We start from the raw sequence: 16,387 nt of genomic DNA on the forward strand, positions 1-16,387 counted from the left end.
AGTTCCTTCTCTCAGGTTCCCGGTCCTGAAATTTCAAGACCGAGGCCAGCCGGGCCGTCGCTCTTGATGGGAGGCTCCGTCGTCATCTGCAGATAGGAGAAAGATGTCCTCGTTTCCGTTATCCTGGTCTTCCCGCGGAGGTGGACGCTGAAGGAAAAGTAACTAGCGCAGTACGGGGCCGCGGATGATGCTCGGTTTCATTGATCAATCAATCAATCGTATTTATTGAGCGCTTACTGTGTGCAGAGCACTTGGGAAGTCCAAGTTGGCAACATCTAGAGACAGTCCCTACCCAACAGTGGGCCCACAGTCTAAATGAAAATGGAACTGAGGTGGAATGGGCAAAAATCACTGAAAAAATATCTGCACGAACAGAGGTGACAGTTGGAAACGGAAGACTGCAGAATTGATTTCAACCCTACTGTAATGACGATAGTGGTGTTTGTTAAGCACTTACTATGTGCCAAGCACTGTACTAAGCGCGCTGGGGTAGGTACCAGTTCATATATGTTGCCAGCTTGTACTTCCCAAGCGCTTAGTACAGTGCTCTGCACACAGTAAGCGCTCAATAAATACGATTGATTGATTGATATAGATGGGGCATAATTTCTGGTCCACATGGGACTCAGGGTCTGAAATGGAGAGCGAATGGAGTCTAGTGGTGCTGTCGGTTTGCTGTTAAAGACAGGAGCGCAGTAAATCGAAAGAAGCGCTTTCTGCAGGTAGCGGAAAACCCCTGTGGTTCTTAATAAAATTCAGTATATGACGCGCATCTTTTTTTCTATCAACTGCACGTTTTCGTACTCAAATCACAAAATGGGAACTCATTTTTAAATGGCATGTTTTTGTTAGTACATACTGTGTTACAGACAGCCATCTAGCACAAGTGCGTTCTGCCCGGGCGTGATTTGAGCTCTTCGATACGGAGATCAATTATGGTATTGAACGTTATGGGCAGGGGATAGTAATAGTAAATTCATTTAATCAATTGTAAGCACGCAGTAAATACGATTAAATGAATTTATTATTTGCTGAGCCCCAGGGTCGGTATGCGGTGTTATCCGACTCCAGTGTGCGTAGGAGCTCACAATCTCAATGAGGGTCCGTGGATACAAAGAACAGCAACTGCGGATTAATAGTAATAATAATAATGATGGCATTTATTAAGCGCTTACTATGTGCAAAGCACTGTTCTAAGCGCTGGGGAGGTTACAAGGCGATCAAGTTGTCCCAGGGGGGGCTCACAGTCTTCATCCCCATTTTACAGATGAGGGAACCGAAGCACAGAGAAGCGAAGTGACCTGCCCAAAGTCACCCAGCTGACAGTTGGCGGAGCTGGGATTTGAACCCATGACCTCTGACTCCAAAGCCCGGGCGCTTTTCCACTGAGCCACGCTGCGGAAGTCACAGGATCTGGGTTCTAATCAATCAATCAATCAGTCGTATTTATTGAGCGCTTACTATGTGCAGAGCACTGTACTAAGCGCTTGGGAAGTACAAATTGGCAACATATAGAGACAGTCCCTACCCAACAGTGGGCTCACAGTCTAAAACTAATCACTTGTCTGTTGCTTGACCGTGGTCAAGTCACTTGATTTCTCTGGGCCTCAGTTTCCTAATTTGTAAAATGGGGCTTCAGTATACCTGCTCTCCCTTCTACTTAGGCTCTGATTCCTCTGTGGGACAGGGATGGTGTCACAGATTCGATGACCTCGCGTCTACCCCAGATCTTAGAGTGCTCGGCACCGAGTAGGCACTTAACAAATGCTGCAATTATTATAATTGTCATTATTATTATTTTTATAATATAATAGCAAAGCCCGCCAAAATCAAAATGTTAAGTAAAAAGCTCTTGAGGAGTCCTCACTGCTTCAGATAAGATCTTTGTAACAAACTGTCGCATTCCCAGTCAGTCAACTGATGGTATTTATTGAGTGCCGAGTACAAAATGCCATACTCAATGCTTGGGAAAGTGCAATGGGAGCATTACACAATCCTTCCCCACAAGGAACTTACAATTGAATAGGGAAAACAATTGTTAACAAATAGTGGAGGTAGGTGGAAAAAAAGATAAAAGTAGAGCACTTTTTTTTTTAAATTTCATTGGTATTTGTGAAGCGCTTTACTAGGTGCCAAGCACTGTTCTAAGCACCAGGACTCTGTCTTCATCCCCATTTTACAGATGAGGTCACTGAGGCACAGAGAAGTGAAACGACTTGCCCAAGGTCACATCTGGCAAATAGAGCTGGGATTAGAATCCACAACTGCTTAGTACAGAGTAAGCGCTCAATAAATACGATTGAATGAATTAGTGAATGACTCCCAAGCCTGGGCTCTTCCCACTAAGCCACGCTGCTTCTCCCCTGCCATGATGAAATTAGAATAAATCGCTTTATATTCATAATTTAGTATATGTTGTGCTTACAATGGGTGTAAATATACACGTGCTAGGTGGCAGTTGGGTTAAGAAATAACGGTATTGAGTGTTTTGGTGTGCAGAGCGCTGTACTAAGTGCTTGGGAGAGGACAGTACAACAGTCGATAGATGTGTTCCCTGCCCACAATGAGCTTACAGGTTAGAGGGTGATACAGACATTAATATAAATAAATAACAATGCTAATAATAATTGTGACAATGTCCTAAACACTGAAGTAGATAAAGAATCAGGTTGGACACATCTCTTGAAAATTGAGAGAATGATGGTGAGTTTGTCTACAGAGGGGAAGGACGGGATGGGGTGGGAAGACGAGTTACGTATCTGTAATTTATTACATATCTGTAATTCATTTGTATTGATGTCTGTCTCCCCTCCTTAGACGGCAAGCTTGTTGTGGGCGGGCAGTGTGTCAGTTTATTGTTGTATTGTGCTCTCCCGGGTGCTTAGTTAAGTGTTCTGCACATAGTAAGGGCTCAGTAAATATGATTGAATGATTGAATGAAAGGAGTTCCGTGGCGAAATGAATAGGCGGGCTTGAGAGGAACAAAATACTCACCGGTGGTCAGGAGTTTCCGCGTGATTTAGAGAGCTGATGGGCCACCGGTGGAGGTTTTTGAGGAATGGGGAGATAAGGAAAAAATGATCCGGCCAGCAGAGCCAAGTATGGATTGGAGAGAGGAGAGGTGGATGAGGAAGCTAATGGAATAGGCAAACCATGAGAGGACAAGAGCTTGATTCATCATCATCATCATCATCATCATCAATCGTATTTATTGAGCGCTTACTGTGTGCAGGATTCAGTGTCGTGGCAAATTGGATGGAGAGAAAGGGATGGATTCTGGAAATTCTGGATAGTGGCAGGATTTGGGGATGGACTGAATATGAGAGAGGGAGGGATCAAGGGTGATGCCAAATTTTGGGGCGTGACAGATGAAGATGGTGAGCCCACTGTTGGGTAGGGACCGTCTCTGTATGTTGCCAACTTGTACTTCCCAAGCGCTTAGTACAGTGCCCTGCACACAGTAAGCGCTCAATAAATACGATGGAATGAACGAATGAATGAATGGTGGGTTTGTGGTTAGTGAAAGGAAAGTTAGGAGGAGGAGGAGAACAGTCGGGCCGGCAGATGAGTTCAGTTTTGGACAGGTTGAGTTTAAAAGCGCCAACGAGACATTCATTCATTCAATCGTATTTATTGAGCACTTACTGTGTGCAGAGCACTGTACTAAGTGCTTGGGAAGTACAAGTTGGCAACATATAGAGACGGTCCCTACCCAACAGTGGGCTCACGGACAGCAATCAATCAATCAATCGTATTTATTGAGCGCTTACTGTGTGCAGAGCACTGGACTAAGCGCTTGGGAAGTACAAGTTGGCAACATATAGAGACGGTCCCTACCCAACAGTGGGCTCACGGACAGCAATCAATCAATCAATCGTATTTATTGAGCGCTTACTGTGTGCAGAGCACTGGACTAAGCGCTTGGGAAGTACAAGTTGGCAACATATAGAGACGGTCCCTACCCAACAGTGGGCTCACGGACAGCAATCAATCAATCAATCGTATTTATTGAGCGCTTACTGTGTGCAGAGCACTGGACTAAGCGCTTGGGAAGTACAAGTTGGCAACATATAGAGACGGTCCCTACGCAACAGTGGGCTCACAGACATCAGATTTAGTGGTGTCCTGGAGGCCGGAGAAGCGAGATGGCCCAAAAGGGTGGAGACGGGGGATAACGAGATTGATTTGGGAGTCGTCTGGGAATTGCTCGGAGGTGAAGCCGTGAGAACAGGTGATCACTACGTGAGCATCGATTGAGAATAGATGGGGACGTGAACCGAGGCTACAGAATCAGACTGTTTCGGCGTCGGAGGCAGAGGAAGAATCAGCAAAAGAGACAAAGAAGCAGCCCGGAGAGGTGCTAGGAGATTTGGCCTAATAATAATAACAATAATAATAATAATAATAATAATAATAATAATAATAATAATGGAATTTGTTAAGCGCTTACTACGTGCAAAGCACTGTTCTAAGCGCTGGGGAGGTTACAAGGTGATCAGGTTGTCCCACATGGCGCTCCCAGTCTTCATCCCCATTGTACAGATGAGGGAACTGAGGCCCAGAGAAGTGAAGTGACTTGCCCAGGGTCACACAGCTGGCAATTGGCAGAGTGGGATTTGAACCCATGACCTCTGACTCCAAAGCCCGGGCTCTTTCCACTGAGCCACGCTGCTTCTCTAATGGGGACATTCTCTAATAGGGCATTCTCTAATGCCCTAGTGGGCCGGGCCCGGGACTCAAAAGACCTGGGTTCTAATCCCAGATCTTCCACTTGTGTGCTGTGTGACCTTGAGCAAGTCACTTCGCTTCTCTGGGCCTCGGTTACCTCACCTGGACAATGGGGATTGAAACTGGGAGCCCCAGGTGGAACAGGGGACTGTGTCCAACTGGATTTGCTCGTATCCACCCCGGCGCTTAGTACAGTGCCTGGTACAGAGTAAGCGTTTAACACATGCCATTATTATTATTAAGACCGAGCCCCACGTGGAACAAGGGCTGTGTCCAATCTAATGGCTTAGTAGATAGAGAATGGGCCTAAGAGAAGGTCATGGGTTCTAATCCCAGCTCTGCCACTTGTCTGCTGTGGGACCTTGGGGAAGTCACTTTGCTTCTCTGTGCCTCAGTGACCTCATCCGGAAAATGGGGATTAAGACCGTGAGCCCCGCGTGCAACCGAATTTGCTTGTATCCACCCCAGCCTAGCACATAGTAAGCGCCTAACAAATACCACGGTCCCTGTTCCACATGGGATTCACATTTTATCTTAGCCTCATTTTACGGATGATGAATCTAAGCCCCCAGCGAGTGAAGTGATTTCCTATGGTCACACAGCAGGCCAGTGGCGGAGCTAGGACTAGAGCCATTGAGCGCTTACTGTGTGCACAGCACTGTACTGAGCGCACATTCCCTGCCCACAACAAGCTTACAGTCTAGAGGATTTAGACCAAGTTGTTTTCTCCCCTCGCTGGGCCCTCAGGGTGATAAAACATGGTGTCGGAAATACTGAGGGAGATGGCGGAGCATCCTACCCTGGAGATTAGATGGTAAGATCCATGTGGGCGGGGGATCAATCAATCAATCGTATTTATTGAGCACTTACTGTTTGCAGAGCACTGTACTAAGCGCTTGGGAAGTACAAATTGGCAACATATAGAGACAGTCCCTACCCAACAATCAATCAATCATATTTATTGAGCGCTTACTATGTGCAGAGCACTGTACTAAGCGCTTGGGAAGTACAAATTGGCAACATATGCGGTCCCTACCCAACACTGGGCTCACAGTCTAAAAGGGGGAGACAGAGAACAAAACCAAACATACTAACAAAATAAAAGAAATAGCTATGTACAAGTAAAATAAATAAATAAATAGAGTAATATGGACAAACATATATCCATATATGCAGGTGCTGTGGGGAAGAGAAGGAGGTAAGATGGGATGGAGAGGGGGACGAGGGGGAGAGGAAGGAAGGGGCTCAGTCTGGGAAGGCCTCCTGGAGGAGGTGAGCTCTCAGTAGGGCCTTGAAGGGAGGAAGGGGAAATGTGTCTCTTGATTCAATAGTATTTATTGAGCGCTTACTGTGTGCAGAGCACTGTACTAAGCGCTTGGGAAGTACAAGTTGGCAACATATGATGCAGTTGAATCTCCCAATTAGCACAGTGCTTTGCGCAGAGTAGATTATTACTATTATGGTATTTGTTAAGCACTTACTGTGTGCGAGGCACCGTACTAAGCGCTGGGGGCGGGGGGGGTTACAGGCTAATCGGTTTGGACACAGTCCCTGTCCCATGTGGGGCTCACGATTTCAATCCCCATTTTACAGACGAGGTAACGGAGGCACAGAGAAGTGAAGTGACCCGCCCAAGGTCACGCGGCAGATAAGGGGCAGAGCCGGGATTAGAACCTGTGACTTCCTCAGTCCCGTGCTCCATCCACTAAGCCACACCGTGTCATGGACAGACGTGCTTGGAGACAGGAGCCTGCAACAAATGATTATTTAAGAATTTATTTATTTATTTAAGAAGCAGCGTGGCTCAGTGGAAAGAGCCCGGGCTTTGGAGTCAGAGGTCATGGGTTCAAATCCCGGCTCCGCCCCATGTCTGCTGTGTGACCTTGGGCAAGTCACTTCACTTCTCTGGGCCTCATTCCCTCATCTGTAAAATGGGGATGAAGACTGTGAGCCCCACGTGGGACAACCTGATCATCTTGTATCCCCTCCAGCGCTTAGAACGGTGCTTTGCACGTAGTAAGCGCTTAACAAATGCCATCATTATTATTATTATTATTTGCAGGCCTGTTCAGCTCGGTAAAATATATTAAATGGTAGCGAAGGGTGTCCCTCTCAGTGTCACCCCTGGAGAGTTTCCGGTCCTCCACCTGTCTCGGCTACGGGAGGGAGAGTCGAGCAGAGGCCTGTCCACTCCATCCCTAGCTTGGCCAGTATTTCGCGAGCGGAAGGCCATCTACTACAGGTCAAAACTCACCTGTGCTGGGCGGCAGGGGAGAGAGAATCAGGAATGAAGACTCAAGTTGACTGCACGGAAGGAGGCAGTGGTAAACCACTTCCATATTTTTACCGGGAAAACTCTGTGGATCCGCAAACGGAACGATTGCAGATGGAGAGCGGGGCGTTCCGGGAGAGATGCGCCCATGATGTCGCCACGGGTCGACGGCGTAAGACAAGAGGGGCTGGGGGTTAAGTGCTCCAGCCTTTGATTTGAATAACCTAATTTTTCGATTCTCAAACACACGCTGCCTACAAGGGGCCTTTGTTAATCTGAATTAAACACAAGGCTCTTTGTCCCGGCATTGAGCATCGCCTTGGAGTGCATATGTCGATAACGTACCCCAGCTGTTTGCTTTATGCTGGAACGAGCGTATCAGTGCCACTTCCTTAAGGGACACGCATAAAACAGGATCTCCGTTTCACAAAATCACCCGGTGTCAACAGAACGGGTGCTGTTGGCTTGTGGGATCGCTCCCGATTCGAAATGAATCGGAATTCCCGAGAAGTACCGAGGAAAGGTGTGTATGTTCTCTGTAGGGAACTCCCTTTGCTTTTTGCATCCCATCGGATTCCGAAGTTGGGATGCTAAGCATTAAAGGCTGACCGGCTTCTGGAGTGAGCTTTCAACTGTCGGCATGAACTGCCAGTCTGGATAATAAATAAATAAAATAATAATGGCATTTGTTAAGCGCTTACTATGTGCAAAACACTGTTCTAAGCGCTGGGGGGATACAGTGTGATCAAGTTGCACCACGTGGGGCTCACAGTCTTAATCCCCATTTTTACAGATGAGGTAACTGAGGCACAGAGAAGTTAAGTGACTTGCCCAAGGTCACACAGCAGACTTGTGGTGGAGTTGGGATTCGAACCCATGACCTCTGACTCCAAAGCCCGGGCTCTTTCCACTGAGCCACGCTGCTTCTCCTGAAATTTCGTTCGAAGAATCCCCATTCTGAATCCTCATTGAGTTCTGTTGTGAGATTCTTGTCTTGAGCATCTGAGACCGTGCCAGTCAATGGTATTTATTGAGCCCTTTTTTAAAAAGATGGTATTTATTAAGCGCTTACTCAGTGCCAAGCGCTGTTCTAAGCGCTTGGGAAGATTCAATCAATCAATCAATTGTATTTATTCACTAATTCAAGTGAATTAGGTTCATTCATTCATTCAATCGTATTTATTGAGCGCTTACTGTGTGCAGAGCACTGTACTAAGAGCAGCAGTGTGGCCCAGTGGAAAGAGCCCGGGCTTGGGAGTCAGAGGTCATAGGTTCAAATCCCGGCTCTGCCGCTTGTCAGCTGTGTGACTTTGGGCAAGTCACTTCACTTCTCTGGGCCTCAGTGACCTCATCTGGAAAATGGGGATTAAGATTGTGAGCCCCACATGGGACAACCCGATCACCTTGTATCCTCCCCAGCGCTTAGAACAGTGCTTTGCACATAGTAAGCGCTTAACAAATACCACAATTATTATTATTATTATTACTAAGCGCTTGGGAAGTACAAGTTGGCAACATAGGAGATGGTCCCTACCCAACAGTGGGCTCACAGTCTATAGAAGAATTAGGTTAATAATAATAATGGCATTTATTAAGTGCTTACTATGTGCAAAGCACTGTTCTAAGTGCTGGGGAGATTGCAAGGTGATCAGATTGTCCCACAGGGGGCTCACAGTCTTCACCGCCATTTTACAGATGAGGGAACTGAGGCCCAGAGAAGTGACTTGCCCAAAGTCACACAGCTGACAAGTGGCAGAGCCAGGATTTGAACCCACGACCTCTGACTCCAAAGCCCGGGCTCTTTCCACTGAGCCACGCTGCTTCATGGATTGGAACCAATCCATGTTCCCCATGGTGCTCACAGTTTTAATCCCCATTTGACAGCCGAGGTAACTGAGGCACAGAGAAGTGAAGGGACTTGCCTAAGGTCACACGGTAGGCAAGTGGGGGAGCCGGGATTAGAACCCACGACCTCCGACTTACAAGCCCGGGCATCTTACCACTGAGCCACGCTGCTTCGGTAAGACCACACCGCGTCCTGGACCGATGTGCTTGGAGACATTAGGCTGCAACAGCCGACTGAGGGCCTGCCTAGCTCTGTGCAATATTTATTTTACTTGTACATATCTATTCTATTTATTTTATTTTGTCAGTATGTTTGGTTTTGTTCTCTGTCTCCCCCTTTTAGACTGTGAGCCCACTGTTGGGTAGGGACTGCCTCTATAGGTTGCCAATTTGTACTTCCCAAGCGCTTAGTCCAGTGCTCTGCACACAGTAAGCGCTCAATAAATACGATTGATGATGATATCAACTGCTAATTACGCGACACAGGGGATGGGTGGGGGTTAAATGTTTCAGCCGTTGCTTTGAATACCCGAAATTTTAGATTCTCAAACACACGCTGCCTGACAAGGGGCCTTTGTTAATTTGAATTGAACACGATGCCCTTTGTTCCCGCATTGAGCATCGCCTTGAAGTTCATATGTCGATAACATACGCCAGCTGTTTGCTTTAATCCATTATTAGCTAAATGTTGGAACAAGGGCATCGGTGCTACTTCCTTAAGGGGCACCCATAGAACAGGCTCTGCATTTCACAAAATCACCCAATGCCAACAGAACGGGTGGTGTTGCCTCGTGGGATCGCTCCCATTCGAAATCAATCAATCAATCAATCGTATTTATTGAGCGCTGACTGTGTGCAGAGCACTGTACTAAGCACTTGGGAAGTACAAGTTGGCAATATGTAGAGACAGTTCCTACCCAACAGCGGGCTCACAGTCTAGAAGGGGGAGACAGAACTAAACAAAGCATATTAACAAAATAAAATAAATAGGATAGATATGTACAAGTAAAATAAATAGAGTAATAAATCCGTACAAACATATATACAGATGCTGTGGGGAGGGGAAGGAGGTAAGGCGGAGAGGAAGGAGGGGATTGGAAATGAATCGGAATTCCCGAGAGGTACCGAGGAAAGGAGTGTTGTTCCCTGTAGGAACTCTCTCTGCCTTCTCCTCCTTTTGTATCCCGTCGGATTCCGAAGTTGAGATGCTAAGCCTTAGAGGCTGACCAGCTTCTGGAGCGAGCTTTTAACAGTCGGCATGAGCTGCCAGTCTGAGTTTCTCCTGAAATTTCATTCAAAGAATCCCCATTCCGTGAAGTTCTGTTGTGAGATTCTTGTCTTGAGCATCTGAGGCCGTGTCAATCGATCAATCAATGGTATTTATTGAGCCCTTTTTTTAAAAAAATGGTATTTTTTGGCGCTGTTCTAAGCACTGCGGTAGTTTCAAGTTAATCAGGTTGGAACCAATCCGTGGTCCACATGGTGCCCATAGTTTTAATCCCCATTTTACATCTGAGGTAACAGGCACAGAGAAGTGAAGAGACTTGCTCAAAGTCACACAGCAGGCAAGTGGCAGAGCTAGGATTAGAACTCAGGTCCTTCTGATACCCGGGCTCCTCGTGCTCTCTCTACGAGGTCACACTGCTTACTGTGTGAGCGCAACGTAACAGAGTTGGTAGGCATGTTCCCTGCCCACAACGGGGATGCGTATGTTCATATAAACAAATAAATTATGGATATGTACATTAGTGCTGTGGGATTGAGGAAAGGCTGAATAAAGGACGCAAGTCCAAGTGCAAGAACGATGCAGAACGGAGTGGGAGAAGAAGAAATGAGGGCTTAGTAGGGGAATAATAATAATAATAATGATAATAGCATTTGTTAAGCGCTTACTATGTGCAAAGCACTGTTCTAAGCGCTGGGGAGGGTACAAGGTGATCAGGTTGTCCCATGTGGGGCTCACAGTCTTAATCCCCATTTTACAGATGAAGGAACTGAGGCTAAGAGAAGTTAAGTGATGTGCCCAAGGTCAGACTTTTTGGGGGAGATGTGCTCTTTAACGAACCCTTGAGGGTGGGGAGAGTGATTGTTGGCTAAAATAATCATAATCATAATAACAATTATGTTATATATTATATTAGATTATATAATATATATTATTATACATTATTATATTAGATATCATAATCATAATGATTATGACCAGCTGGTCATAATGATTATTATGAACATGATATATAATGATCATATATAATACATAACTATATTATATTAGTTGTTATATCACATTTATTATATATTATATTATATTATATTAATTATTATATTATGTTATACTATATTATATTATATTTTATTTTATTATGATGATTAAAGCTCATTTGTTAAGAGCTTACTATGTGCCAAACACCGTTCTAAGCGCTGGGGTACATACAGGGTCATCAGGTTGTCCGACGTGGGCTCACGGTCTTAATCCCCATTTTACAGATGAGGTAACTGAGGCACAGAGAAGTGAAGTGACTTGTCCAAAGTCACCCTGCAGACAAGCGGCGGAGGCGGGATTAGAACTCACGACCTCTGACTCTCAAGCCTGGGCTCTTTCTGCTAAGCCACGCTGCTTCTCTATGGATATGAAGAGGGAGGGCGTTCTAGGCCAGAGGCAGGATACCTCCCTAGCCACTCTACCCACTCTTGATGACCAAATCATTCATTCATTCAATCGTATTTACTGAGCACTTACTGTGTGCAGAGCACTGGACTAAGCGCTTGGGAAGTACAAGTTGGCAACATATAGAGACGGTCCCTATCCAACAGTGGGTTCACAGTCTAGAAGGGGGAGACAGACAACAAAACATATTAACAAAATAAAATAAGTGGAATAAATATGTACAAGTAAAATAAATAAATAAATCGATGCTCTCAACTCTATCCTCTCTACTCAATTCACTCGCTCCCCTGTCCCTTCGTGGGTCTCACACCACTAACCCACAGCCTGGGATCACCGCCACTGTCCGCCTCCTTCGCTCTTACGCTTAAACTGCTGAACGCTGCTGGCCAAAGTCTAAACACCAAGCCAACCTCGTTCGCTTTAAATTTTCCCTTTCCTGCCTTACCTCTGCCCTCTCCTCTGCCAGACAAAACTATTTCTCCTCCCTTACTGACACCCATGCCCATCATCCCCGATGGCTCTTCCGTACATTTAACTCCCTCCTCCATCCCTCACCCCCAAAGATCTGGCCTCCTACTGCATTAGTAAAATTAATTCCATCAGATCTGAGCTCCCCAAAGTCACCACTTCCCCTTCTCTATCCCCCCCTCCGACTCTCGGCCCCCTCCTCTACTCTCCCATCCTTCCCGGCAGTATCTTCCGATGAGATCTCCTCCCTCCTCTCAAGTGCCACCCCATCCACCTGTGCTTCGGACCCCATTCCCTCTTATCTTATGAAATCACTCGCCCCTTCCCTCCTCCCCTCCTTAACTTTCATTCATTCATTCATTCAGTCATATTTATTGAGCGCTTACTGTTTGCAGAGCACTGTACTAACTGCTTGGGAAGTACAAGTGGGCAACATAGAAAGATGGTCCCTAGGAGGGGGAGACGGACAATAAAACATAGCAAGTAGACAGGTGTCAATACCATTGGAATAAATAGAATTATAGCTATACACACATCATTAATGCAATAGAGTAGTAAATATGCACAAGTAAAATAGAGTAATAAATATGTACAAATATATACAAGTGCTGTGGGGAGGGGAAGGAGGTAGGGCAGGGGGGCAAAGGGGAGGGGAGGAGGAGAGGAAAAAGGGGGCTCAGTCTGGGAAGGCCTCTCTTCAACTGCTCACTCTCCAACAGCTTCTTCCCCTCTGCCTTCAAGTATGCCCACATCTCCCCCATCCTAAAAAAACCCTCTCTTGACCCCACTGCCCCTTCCAGTTATCACCCCATCTCCCTCCTACCCTTCCTTTCCAGATCCCTAGAGTGAATCATCTACACTCGCTGCCTTGAATTCCTCAACTCCAACTCTCTCCTGGACCCCCTCCAGTCTGGCTTCCATCCCCTCCACTCCAAAGAAACTGCCCTCTCAAAGGTCACCAATGACCTCCTCCTTGCCAAATCCAACGGCTCATACTCTGTCCTAATCCTCCTCGACCTCTCAGCCGCCTTTGACACTGTGGTCCACTGCCTTCTCTTAGATACTCTATCCAACCTTGGCTTCACAGACTCCATCCTCTCCTGGTTCTCCCCTTATCTCTCCGGTCGTTCATTCTCAGTCTCTTTTGCAGGCTCCTCCTCCCCCTCCCATCCCCTTACTGTAGGAGTTCCTCAAGGGTCAGTTCTTGGTCCCCTTCTGTTCTCCATCTACACTCACTCCCTTGGTGAACTCATTCGCTCCCACAGCTTCAACTATCATCTCTATGCTGATGACACCCAGATCTCCATCTCTGCCCCTGCTCTCTCCCCCTCCCTCCAGGCTCGCATCTCCTCCTGCCTTCAGGACATCTCCATCTGGATGTCCGCCCACCACCTAAAACTCAACATGTCCAAGACTGAGCTCCTTATCTTCCCTCCCAAACCCTGCCCTCTCCCTGACTTTCCCATCACTGTAGATGACACTACCATCCTTCCCATCTCACAAGCCTGCAACCTTGGTGATATCTTCCCCCTTCTAGACTGTGAGCCCACTGTTGGGTAGGGACCGTATCTATATGTTGCCAACTTGTACTTCCCAAGCGCTTAGTAATAATAATAATAATAATAATAATAATAATGGCATTTATTAAGCGCTTACTATGTGCAAAGCACTGTTCTAAGCGCTGGGGAGGTTACAAGGTGATCTGGGTGTCCCACGGGGGGCTCACAGTCTTCATCCCCATTTTACAGATGAGGGAACTGAGGCCCAGAGAAGTGAAGTGACTTGCCCAAAGTCACACAGCTGACAGTTGGAGGAGCTAGGATTTGAACCCATGACCTCTGGCTCCAAAGCCTGTGCTCTTTTCCACTGAGCCACGCTGCTTCTCTGTACAGTGCTATGCACACAGTAAGCCCTCAATAAATGTGATTAAATGAATGAATGAATGATTCCTCTATAATTGTATTTATTCTGATGGTATTGACACCTATCTGTTTTGGTTTTTTTGTCTGTCTCCCCCCTTCTAGACTGTGAGCCCATTGTTGGGTAGGGACCGTCTCTAGATGTTGCCGACTTGTACTTCCCAAGCACTTAGTACAGTCCTCTGCGCACAGTAAGCACTCAGTAGATACGATTGATTTGAATAAATGAATGACAGCTACTGATGAAAAGCTAGGTATGGGTTGATGTGGTTGGGAAATTTTTCGCTGCATGACTAAAGTTCAGTTTCTCAGTTCACAGGTCAGAAGAAAAGGACATTTCTTGAAAGGTCAGGAAGAGAGCAGCTTCTAGAGGGGGATGATCGATCTTTAGTGTCCTCCACGTGAAAAGAGTTAAAAGACCTGGGGGCCTGGCGGGGGTGGGGGGATTGATAACAGCAACAGGTAATTGGAGTGCGTCATAGAGGCCGAGGATGCGGACTTCAAAGGAAGGGCAAGAGAGGGATAATAATAATAATAATAATAATAATAATAATAATGGCATTTATTAAGCGCTTACTATGTGCAAAGCACTGTTCTAAGCGCTGGGGGGCATACAAGGTGATCAGGTTGTCCCACGTGGGGCTCACAGTCAATCCCCATTTTACAGATAAGGGAACTGAGGCTCAGAGAAGTGAAATGACTTGCCCAAGGTCACACAGCAGATGTGGCGGAACTGGGATTTGAACCCACGACCTCTGACTCCAAAGCCCTGGCTCGCTCCCACTGAGCCACGCTGGAGGGGAGCGCATGAAAGTGGCTTTGGGGGGCAACAAGGAGGCCGACTCCTCCCCTTTCCCAGTGAGTCTGGGGGAGCGGGAGAAGATGAGCCTCCCCCCTCTCCCCCTCCCAACCCGGAGAGAGCTTCAGGGCAGACAGACTCTGCCCCTTGTCAGCTATGCGACTTTGGGCAAGTCACTTCACTTCTCTGTGCCTCAGTTCCCCCATCTGTACAATGGGGATGAAGACTGTGAGCCCCCCGTGGGACAAGCTGATCACCTTGTAATCTCCCCAGCGCTTAGAACAGTGCTTTGCACATAATAAGCGCTTAATAAATGACATTATTTTTATTATTATTATCCTCGACTCCGCTCTCTCGTTCACCCCACACATCCAATCTGTCACCAAAACCTGCCGGTCTCACCTCCACAACATCGCCAAGATCCGCCCTTTCCTCTCCATCCAAATCACTTCCTTGCTGGTTCAATCTCTCATCCTATCCCGACTGAATTACTGCATCAGCCTCCTCTCTGATCTCCCATCCTCCTGTCTCTCCCTGCTTCAGTCTATACTTCACTCCGCTGCCCGGATTGTCTTTGTACAGGAACGCTCTGGGCATGTTACTCCCCTCCTCAAAAATCTCCAGTGGTTGCCTGTCAACCAAAGAATCAAGCAAAACCTTCTCGCCCTGGGCTTCCAGGCTGTCCATCCCCTCTCCCCCTCCTACCTCCCCTCCCTTCTGTCCTTCTCCAGCCCACCCTGCACCCTCCGCTCCTCTGCCACTGCTAATCTCCTCACTGGGCCTCGTTCTCGCCTGTCCCGCCGTCGACTCTGGCCCACGTCCTTCCCCTGGCCTGGAATGCCCTCCCTCCGCACATCTGCCAAACTAGAACACTTTACCCCTTCAAGGCCCTACTGAGAGCTCACCTCCTCCAGGAGGCCTTCCTACACTGAGCCCCCCTTTTCCTTTGCTCCTTCTCTCTTCCCCATTGCCTCTTCTCCCTCCCTCTGCCCTACCCCCTTTCCCGCCCCGCAGCACTTTGGTATACATGTACATATTTATTATTCTATTTATTTTATTAATGATGTGTATGTATCACTTCACTTCCCTGGGCCTCAGTTCCCTCATCTGTAAAATGGGGATGAAGGCTGTGAGCCCCATGTGGGACAACCTGATCACCTTGTAACCTCCCCAGTGCTTAGAGCAGTGCTTTGCATATATTAAGTGCTTAATAAATGCCATTATTATTATTATTATTATTATTATTATTATTATCCCCATTTTACAATGAGGTGACTGAGGTACAGAGAAGTGAATGACTTGCCCAAGGTCACACAACACACTCAATCGCCTTGCTCCCTCCTACCTCACTTTGCAATTCTCCTACCACAAGCCAACCCGCTCAGTTTGCTCCTCTGGTGCTAACCTTGTCACTGTGGCCCCATCTCTCTTTCATTCATTCATTCATTCATTCAATCGTATTTATTGAGCGCTTACTGTGTGCAGAGCACTGGACTAAGCGCTTGGGATGTACAAGTTGGCAACATCTAGAGACAGTCCCTACCCAACAGCGGCCTCACAGTCTAGACGGGGGAGACAGACAACAAACCAAAGCACGTGGACAGGTGTCGTCACCAGAATAAATAAAATAAAGCTAGATACCCATCATTAACAAAATAAATAGAATAGTAAATCTCATCCCGACTCCA

The sequence above is a fragment of the Tachyglossus aculeatus genome, chromosome 1 (genome assembly GCF_015852505.1).
Source record: "Tachyglossus aculeatus isolate mTacAcu1 chromosome 1, mTacAcu1.pri, whole genome shotgun sequence".
In the NCBI taxonomy this organism is placed as follows: domain Eukaryota; kingdom Metazoa; phylum Chordata; class Mammalia; order Monotremata; family Tachyglossidae; genus Tachyglossus; species Tachyglossus aculeatus.